General features: G+C 38.8%; 1 long non-coding RNA gene across 1 annotated transcript; it reads left to right on the forward strand.

The window, feature by feature from the left end:
• The first annotated feature begins 639 nt into the window (after positions 1-639).
• Positions 640-6010, forward strand: LOC134099516 (uncharacterized). The gene is made up of 3 exons (XR_009941136.1): positions 640-689; positions 1279-1383; positions 5872-6010. It is a non-coding gene; the product is annotated as an uncharacterized LOC134099516 (long non-coding RNA).
• Positions 6011-10228: the final 4218 nt, after the last annotated feature.

Below are 10228 nucleotides of genomic sequence, written 5' to 3' on the forward strand. Positions count from 1 at the left end.
CAAAGGATCTCCACTTCTGCAGCACCTACATACACCAAACTTTCCAGTCTAATTCCTAACTATATTAGGAAGATATTTACAGAGGGATTTGTTGATATAGCATTCTTGGCATGATTTACATGACTTTATATGCCTAAAAATAGGGCGAAAATCCACTTTTAAAGCCAATTGGCAGTATTTTCTGATTTACTGGAAAACAAAAGAAGATATTCATAATCCCCTCTGTAAATGTTTTTTTATTTGATATATTAACACAACAAAAAAATAATTTTCAACCTGGCTTTTTCCAATGGTCAGATCCTTCGCATCAAAATATATGCAAATTAGCGCATATTTAATGAGATATAGCCTAATTAGCATATTTAAACATTCAATTAAAGACAACTTGCAATACATTTTATTCTCCTATTTATGTGAGTATTCAACTGGTAAAGTTTCATGAAGATATCTTTAAGTTTAAAATTTTCCCCTATTCACCTGGGGTGTCTCGCCTTAAAGCTCACAGAAGAAATTAGCGTTTGAGCTGCATGAATTAAATGACTCATTAAATTAAATGTGAATCGAAATCAATGAAAAATTAAATCGCACACAGGGGTGAATCGAGATCGCGATTTTATAACGATTTATCGTGCAGGCCTACAAAGATGCCATATTGCATCACCGAGCCATCATCATTCAACACAAGTCAGGTATTTGGCAGTCAGTGTATGCCCAATTTTTCCCCTCTAGACTTACTGCCGTTTCATCGGCATAAACAGAACAGAACCCACAACTGTATGCTGTAATTGAGTCTCATGAAGTATATAAGTATATATCCTTTTTTGATCCCGTGAGGGAAATTCGTTCTCTGCATTTAACCCAATTTAACCGAATTAGTGAACACACACAGCACAGAGAGGTGGGTTAGGTGCCTTGCTCAAGGGCACTTCAGCCGTGGACTGGTCGGGGATGGAACCGCAACCCTCCGGTCACAAGCTCGAAGCCCTAACCAGTAGGCCACGGCTGTCCACAAGCATAGGCTGTAAACTGCATCATGTATGAATTAAGAGTAAAAATTACAATGGCTTTGTAATACTTTAGCAGTTGATCTGCTATTTAGTATATGTTGTACCAAGTGTTCTTGTTCTTTTTCCTGCTGATAGTACAGTGACCATCTCAACCTAAACCAACAAATTTCCCGTGGGAAATTTCCTGTAACTGATGCAGTCTATAGCTAAATTAAACAACAATTGGGAATTGTGTCAAATATTGTCATTCTTTCTGTATCTCCATCTACAGTATGTGCAGGTGGCAGATATCACAGCACATAGGAGAAGGATAGCCCTGGAAGGACTGCCGCTTTTCTTCAGGGAAGAGTCTACATGCCTTTTCAGGAAATGCCTGGTAAATGCTAGTTTTGTTTCATTGTGGCCTACCAGGCCTATGTCAAAAGCAGCCTTGGGTAAAGCTGGGAAAGATTAAACACACGGTTTCCACACCGTGGTAATCAACCGTGATAATTATGATATTTGAAATGAAAGCGGTAATTGTTATCGTCAACATTTTTAATCATTGTTTACCGTTACACCGGTAATCGTTACTTGGGGGTTTAAAGTTCTGATTTCTTTACTTGTGTAGATTTTTTTAAGTTAATACATTTCATGTCAGTAGTCCAGTCAGACATAACTGTGTTGAAAAAAATGTGACATGTACAATACTTATTTTCACTGCTGTATATACGTAAGGGATAATGTATAGAACGCTGGTCATTATCGGGAAAATAAGGACCGACAGGGCGAACCGGACCCCGACGCTCACCTGTCTTGACTCACATATGAACTTCAGTCACATCCCATCCTTAATCCATAGGGTTTATTATGATGTCAGTCCACTCTTTGCAGCTATAACAGCTTCAACTCTTAGACTTTCCACAAAGTTTAGGTGTGTGTTTCTGGGATTTTTTGACAATTCTTTCAGTGGCACATTTGTGAGGTCACACACTGATGTTGGACGAGGCGACTGGCTCTCAGTATCCACATTAATTCATCCCAAAAGTGTTCTATCGGGTTGAGGTCAGGACTCTGTGCAGGACAGTCAAGTTCATCCCCACCAAACTCTGTCATTCATGTCTTTATCTATCTATCTATCTTTATGGACCTTGCTTTGTGCACTGATGCACAGTCATGTTGGAACAGGAAGGGGCCGTCCCTGAGCTGGGCTTGGTCCCTTAGTTCCAGTGAAAGGAACTCTGAATGCTTCAGCATTAACCAAGAGATTTTGGACAATTCCATGCTCCTAACTTTGTGGGAAATTTGGGGATGGCCACTTCTTGTTCCAACATGCCCGTGCACCAGTGCAAGGTCCATAAATACATGGATGACAGAGTTTGGTGTGGATGAACTTGACTGGCCTGCATAAAGTTCTGACCTCAACCCTTTGGGATGAATTAGGATGACTACTGAGAGCCAGTCACCTCATCCAACATCAATGTGTGACCTCACAAATGCACTTCTGAAAGAATGGTCAACAAATCCCAGAAACACACTCCTAACCTTATGGGAAGACTTCACAGAACAGTTGAAGCTGTTATAACTGCAAAGGGTGGACTGATGTCATCATAAACCCTATGGATTAAAGGGATATTCCACCATTTTTGGAAATAAGCTAATTTTTCACCTCCCCTCGAGCAAAACAATTAATATGTACCTTTTTCCCGTTCATCCAGCCATTCTGTGAGTCTGGCGATACAACTTTTAGCTTCAGCCTAGCATAGCTTGGAACTACATGGAACTACACTCTCATCTGGCGGAATAATCAAGGGAAGTTGCAAACGTACCATGGGCGCAGTGATATCTGAAAATAGTCCCCATAGGCAACAAGCAGTAGTAGTGCGTGATATCACTGTGCCCATGGTACGTTTGCAACTTCCCTTGATTATTACTCCAGATGAGAGTGTAGTTCCATGTCAAATCAGCCTAGAAAAATGCCAGGTTTCATTTTCAGTTGGTCTTATTGCACTCTAACTTGAGAAGAGACACGTTTTAAATGGGAAAATTACCGGAAATCTTAGTTACTTTTAAGCATGATGCTAGCAGGCGAGAAGCTAATGGTCTAATCCGATTCAATGATCTATGCCAGGCTGAAGCTAAAAGTTGTATCGCCAGACTCACAGAATGGCTGGATGAACGGGAAAAAGGGAAATATCGATCGTTTTGCTCAAGGGGAGGTGGAAAATATTTCCAAAAATGGCGGAATATTCCTTTAAGGATGGGATGTGACCGAAGTTCATATGTGAGTCAAGACAGGTGAGCGAATGCTTTTGCCAATATAGTGTATGTCTTGTATACCTTATACACCTTGTCATTCGGTGGTATTATTTTTATTATTATTATTTAATTTTCTAAATTCTTGAGTAAATGAGAGATCTAGGGCCTCATGTACAAAGATTTGCGTGGAATTCTTACTACAACATTGCGTAGGCGAAAATCTGGAAAGAAGCGTACGCACAAAAAAATTCAGATGTATGAAACCATGCGTACGCAGCAATCCACGCAGCTTTCCTTTGTACATCCCAAATAACGTGAAATTAAGCGCACATGCATGAGCATTATACTCCACCCCCTCTCCTCCCTCAATCACACTCATTTTAATATGCTAACTAGAAGGCCACTCGAAAACTCAGACCTCCACGAAGGCAAAACGCCTTATCCCACAATATTAATAAGAGAAAAAAAATCATTTGTGGATCCATCCGTTCTTGAACCTGCTACAAAATGTAATAATTTATATAATCAAATCGAAAAAGTATTAAACGTTTATTACCAGCGATTGCGAGGTAGAAGTGCTCTTATCAGACAACATGGTAAAGACAGTAGCCTACGTCTTTATCATCTGTAATTAATAACAAAAAAAAACAGTAGAGGCAGAGCGTGGCAGTGGCTACAAGGGTCAGAGACCGTGGCAGATTCATTGGTCAGTCTGCAAGTGACAAGGTTCACATAACGCGGTTTGTTGGGCATTTCAAGCATTACAAAATAACTGCAATAATTAAAAGGTAATTAAATCACACGTGTCCGAGTAAGAACACGCATCGCGCACCCATAGTAAGTTTATCCACGCTTTGCCACGACGATTTCTGGATCATATTCCTATATTTTGCACAAGTGTTACAACAATAATGTGAATGCTTACTCGAGGAAAGTCAAAGTAGCCTATGCAGTCAGTCAGGGAAATTGCTTCAGGGAAATTGCTTCAATTCGCACTAAGCTATTCACGCGGATCATCTTGTCCCATTTGTTTTTTGTTTTACTGAAAACTGTCGGAAATATGTTAAAACACCCGGAAAATGTTTTAGACATGGATATATGCGTGAAGCGACCACATTCATCACAGATTTCGAGGAAGGAAAGCTCTTCGAAATCTGAAATGGTTGATAAGCAAGTGAATAATCATGTATGGAACTAAATATAGGCATTATCTCTATACGTTTCACATTAGGCTACCTAATTCTTGATATCCTCTGATAAGACTACAGTTTTAATTGCAGATATAGGCTGTTGCATAGTTTGGTACTATTAACGCATGTTGCATGGCCAATTATCTAGAAACATATGCCTATTTCGAAGTGCTATTTTTAATATGCTGTGCAAATAAAGGCCTTGATTCGTGATCAACTAATGTTGTTGCGCTGCATTGCCTCTATGTGTCGCCAACTGACGATACACACTGGAAATGTGCGTACGCCAGGCATGAAGCTTGCGTGGAGGACCGCACATTCTCACGTTCAAGTCAGTCTTTGTACATCCGGACGTGAGCGTGAGACTTAGCGTACGCAGCATTTTTGTGCGTACGCAAGCTTTGTACATGAGGCCCCAGGTGTGTTAAAACGTGATTATACGTTGTTTTGCCTCAGCCCTCTTTTTAAATGTTGGAAATGTCATTATACTGTCAACGAAGAGTGGGACTACTTTGAGCTAGCCTGGCACGCCCTCCCAGTGACGTAACACCTTCGGCTTTTGCTGTCGCTGGTCTGGTCAACTGCTAATCGGGAAGGATTTCTGAGTTCCCGAAATCTGCGGAACTGCCCCCTTTGGTCGAGAACCAATCAACTTTGAGCAGCTCCAACGGCTCTGGGTAGAGGCGTGTTCAAGGCAGAGGAAAGAGTGTTGTTGTTGGTTCAAACTCGGCAAACCGCTTTCTGACATCGACCAGTAGCAAATCGAGGCACTTAAAGGAGGCGGGTCAACCAGCGCTTGGAGAAACCGTGTTAGCACAGGCCCTTGGTCAGACTAAAGTCTCGCAGAGCCTTTGAAAGTCGATGGTAATCAGGCTAACTTTGAGCCTTTCTGTGGTTTAAAACAGCGATTTGGCTATTTAGCTACAACTAGGAGACGGTCTTCTCCGGCCTGCCTGAACGTCTGCTTGAAATTCTGCTCCCCGGCAAACTGCATTCCAAATTATTATGCATATGCAGTCTTTGTTCATTTTCCAGAGTAGTCTATAGCTACACCGGCATTCTCTTTTAACATAGACAGCCAAATTTGCCTTTAGATATATTTCATAGTTTTATGAAAATGGTTTGGAATACTGCTCTGACATTCTGCAGGACTGGAGTACATGATTTAAAAATAAATAAATGAATACAACTTGAAACCATCAAGAAATTCTGTAGTTGTCCAGTTGACAGTGGAATGATGTTCCTCCAACGTGCAGATAACGACCCCAGTGGTGCTTACTATAAAAGTAGTATAAGAATGTAGAAACCATGTAATGCCAATGTAATGTCATAAAGTGTTATTACATGTTCATGATGATGTGTCATGTTAGTGACAGGTTCATGTCACTCTGTCGAAAACCTCAAGTAAAGCGTTGCTATTTTTAACACCCATTCAGATGCTGTGAGGAGAGTTGGATTTGTTGGTGAGATGCCACAGGCATCTAATGTTGAAGAAGAAATTAAGTCATGGCTACGAAACGCGAGAGACCAGGGTGGCGGACGACGGCAGAGGTTACTACAGCAAAACAGAAACCCTGATGCTAACGTGAGCTAAGAGGGGGGGGGGGGGCAAATGTAACAAATGTATTGCGGAGGTGTACTGTATTTGTTATTTGTTATTGCTGGGGGGAACACATGTTATACCTTTGTTATTTATTTATTTATTTATTTATTTATTTCATATACAGTGCCCTCCATAAGTATTTGAACACATGCTAAAGTTGAGTATAAAGAGGAATATAAAATCATCTTTTGGAAATTGATCTTAATGTCTTACTGTAAATACAAAAATGAGGAAATATCCAACATTTAAGGACACCAATTTTCTATGTGAATGAATAATGTATCGTAAATAGATAAATGTTTTCCTTAAAATACAGGCGTCATAAGTATTTGAACCCCTATGTGTTAAATTCCCATAGAGGCAGGCAGGTTTTTATTATTTCATGGATCCAGGATACTATGCACCCTAAAAAAGTTCCCTTGGCCTTTGCAATTAAAATAACCCCACATCCTTACATACCCTTCACCATCCCTAGAGATTGGCATGGTGTTTTTTCAGTTAGTCTATTAGCTGGTTTCATGCTCATTGAGCTCAATGCAAATCAAACCAGGTAGTAGGCTAATTGGAAAAAAAAAAAAAAAAGCACCATACCAATCTTTAGGTTAAGTGAAGGGTATGTGATGATGTGGGGCTGTCTGCCTCATGAGAATTTAACACATGGTTGATTCCGTGTCAAATCAGGACACTTTCGGATCTCATTGTCACAGATTGCATTTTGCATTTTGTCCATGCTCAGGGTGGGAAATGAAAAAGAAACATTTGCATAAGACAAGTCAAATTGGTGTTTTTAAAAAGAAGAGGTAATGCAGATTAAAGAAAAAAATATTTAAAAAATCGTTGTATATTCCCACCAAGTGTTAGGGTGCTCTGAATATGAGATCCAACATTATTTTTCAAACTTGTGAGGTCTGCTGTTCAGTCCCTGATGGAATTTCTTTCTTCTTTTTCTGAGAGTGTTTCTACTGATCTCAAAAAGGGGGAAAAAATCAACAGCCTATGTTGAGTAAAAATATGTCTTCTGTAAGTCTAAACAGAGCCCAGCCAAGAACTCCAATAAAATGTTGATCAACTTTGAGGGACTGCTATGGGGTCATTCCGTGTCAAATCACCCAGTGCCGGAAAGTGACCCTCTCCGAAAAAATCCGAAATAAATCACAGGTGTTTGTAGACTAGACCTATGCACAAATCTGAAATAGTATACCTGGATCACTAATGGTTTAAAATCTACAGCCCTTTGAAGCTTCAAGTCATTTTAAGCATTGTGGTGAACAGTCCTTTTTGGTCAACTTGCAACGTTATTGGTTCTTTTGGTATTTCACACACATCAGTGAAACTATGTGAATGGAAGCACATTTTCCTGTTGAATTAAGAAATCTAATCAGATGAGACGTGTCTTGTGTAATTTCCCGTCTGCAAAGCTCTGAAAATGGCTATAAATTCATTATGTGAAAAGACATCATCACTTTTGAAGGCTTCTCATTCGAAAGGTATGTGCCACAAATTTCATCAGGTTTTTTTCCCACTCATATATGGACTATAAGGTCATGTCCATGCATCAACTTTGGTTGTAATCGTTGTCATATTGTCAGAGCATTTTGTTTTAATTGGGCTTGATTTTCAAAAAGCCCATTTTCGTCCTATCATTTCACCATGTGGACAGTTAACAGGATTTTTTTTAATTTGACCATATCACATTCTGTATGTGAGGATCATCTGTCCAAAATGTGGGCTTGTTGCTGAGTTTCTTTATTGGAGATATGATTTTTGGAAAATATTCTCTATAAATCCACTGAACTTGCATTGGATCTGCAGTACTACTTTGCACCACATGGGATGCTCTTTTAATACAATGGAAGTCAATGGAAGAGTAAGAGATTCACTTGTTTGCTGCACATATCCAATCTAAACACACATTTTATGGTTCATAGTTAAATTGCTCCAAGTAATGATTGCAACATGAACAACATACTACTCATAAATAAATCTTATTTAGCTAAATAAACTGATCAAGCTAAATATACACACATAAGACTGACTGATCATACATGCAGCAAGAGGATTTAGCTTGCCATCTTTGTAACAGTTTTCTACACCACCATAGAAGTTGGAAAATGAAAGTCATGAACATATTCAAGAAAAAAGGGGTTTCAAGAATTCAGTGCATTATCAGATGCAGAAAAAGCGTCAGATGCAGTTTAGAGCAGATATTTCACTTGATGAAGATGACCATGCATGTTTCCATCACATGAAAATTTTAATCAAAAGGTATGAGGGCTCAAAACGCTATTGCCTGGATCCAAGACGCATTCATGAAAAGGAGATAACTCATCAAGTATCTTGTATGTATGATGACCAGTCAGTCTTATGTGTGTATAATTTGCTTGATCCGCTTATTTTCTCTAAATAAGATTTATTTATGAGTAGTATGTTGTTCATGTTGCAATAATTACTTGGAGAAATTCAACTAGCCTGAACCATAAAATGTGTGTTTAGATTGGATATGTGCAGCAAACAAGTGAATCTCTTACTCTTCCATTGACTTCCATTGTATTAAAAGAGCACCCCATGTGGTGCAAAGTGGTACTGCAGATCCAATGCAAGTTCAGTGGATTTATAGAGAATATTTTCCAAAAATCATATCTCCAATAAAGAAACTCAGCAACAAGCCCACATTTTGGACAGATGATCCTCACATACAGAATGTGATATGGTCAAATTAAAAAAAATCCTGTTAACTGTCCACATGGTGAAATGATAGGACGAAAATGGGCTTTTTGAAAATCAAGCCCAATTAAAACAAAATGCTCTGACAATATGACAACGATTACAACCAAAGTTGATGCATGGACATGACCTTATAGTCCATATATGAGTGGGAAAAAAACCTGATGAAATTTGTGGCACATACCTTTCGAATGAGAAGCCTTCAAAAGTGATGATGTCTTTTCACATAATGAATTTATAGCCATTTTCAGAGCTTTGCAGAGGGGTAATTACACAAGACACGTCTCATCTGATTAGATTTCTTAATTCAACAGGAAAATGTGCTTCCATTCACATAGTTTCACTGATGTGTGTGAAATACCAAAAGAACCAATAACGTTGCAAGTTGACCAAAAAGGATTGTTCACCACAATGCTTAAAATGACTTGAATCTTCAAAGGGCTGCAGTTTTTAAACCATTAGTGATCCAGACATACTATTGAAGATTTGTGCATAGGTCTAGGCTACAAACACCTGTGATTTATTTCAGATTTTTTTGGAGAGGGTCACTTTCCAAATTGGCTGAAATTGGGTGATTTGACACGGAATGACCCTCTGACCATCCAGGATGATCCAGACCACTCGTGGTGATTTTACTGCATGCTATTCCAATTTATGCACCAGCCTCCAAAATTTGAGCCTCCTACAAATTCTAGTTCTTGAGCAATGAGCTTATGAACTTTGACAAACAAAAGAGGCAGAGCAAAATTGACACCCCCCTCCCCCCGTAAAACTGTCTAACTTGGAAAGTATTGATCTTAGCACAAAAACATTTTACAGAGTGTCTCCTGGGTAACATAGGTACAAATGGTTTTTTTTTTTTCAGATTTTTTTGAGACGCAAGTGCGTGCGCTCTGGTTGATTTGACGTGGAATGACCCTCTTGTGTTTTGACTTATTGAATCTCCTTTACTGTAAGTCACACACAAATGGTTCTTATGTTCTTTGAAAGCACTTTTCCAGCTCTATATTTTCCATAGATGACATACAAAACCCAAAATGAAAGGTAGCTGAGTTATCAGAGATTATAATATTAAGAAATGAATAGCAAAAAAATCCATATTTTATCATTCTTAATTTTTTCCCAAAAGCTAGCCTGGAATGTCATTGACATCTCCAGAAAATTTGGTCTGTGATTTTTGAGGCATTGGGGAAAAAAAAGAAAAAGAAACCAACCACTGCAAAATACAATTCATTTTAATAGGACACCTTCAAATAAGTACTTTATTATAGTAGAGATCATGCACGCTTTTTCATGAATGATAATGAAACGGAGTGATTATTTGCACCCGGGTGTAAATAGTGGAATGGAGGCATTTTCTTATTTGCACCCAAACTTGAAATCCAACATAGCGCGACCATCTTGGCAGGAGATGGCCAACCTAAATCCTAAATCTAACAAGTTAGGATTATTAAAACTATATTTTA

This window comes from Sardina pilchardus, chromosome 13 (genome assembly GCF_963854185.1).
Source record: "Sardina pilchardus chromosome 13, fSarPil1.1, whole genome shotgun sequence".
Classification (NCBI taxonomy): Eukaryota; Metazoa; Chordata; class Actinopteri; order Clupeiformes; family Clupeidae; genus Sardina; species Sardina pilchardus.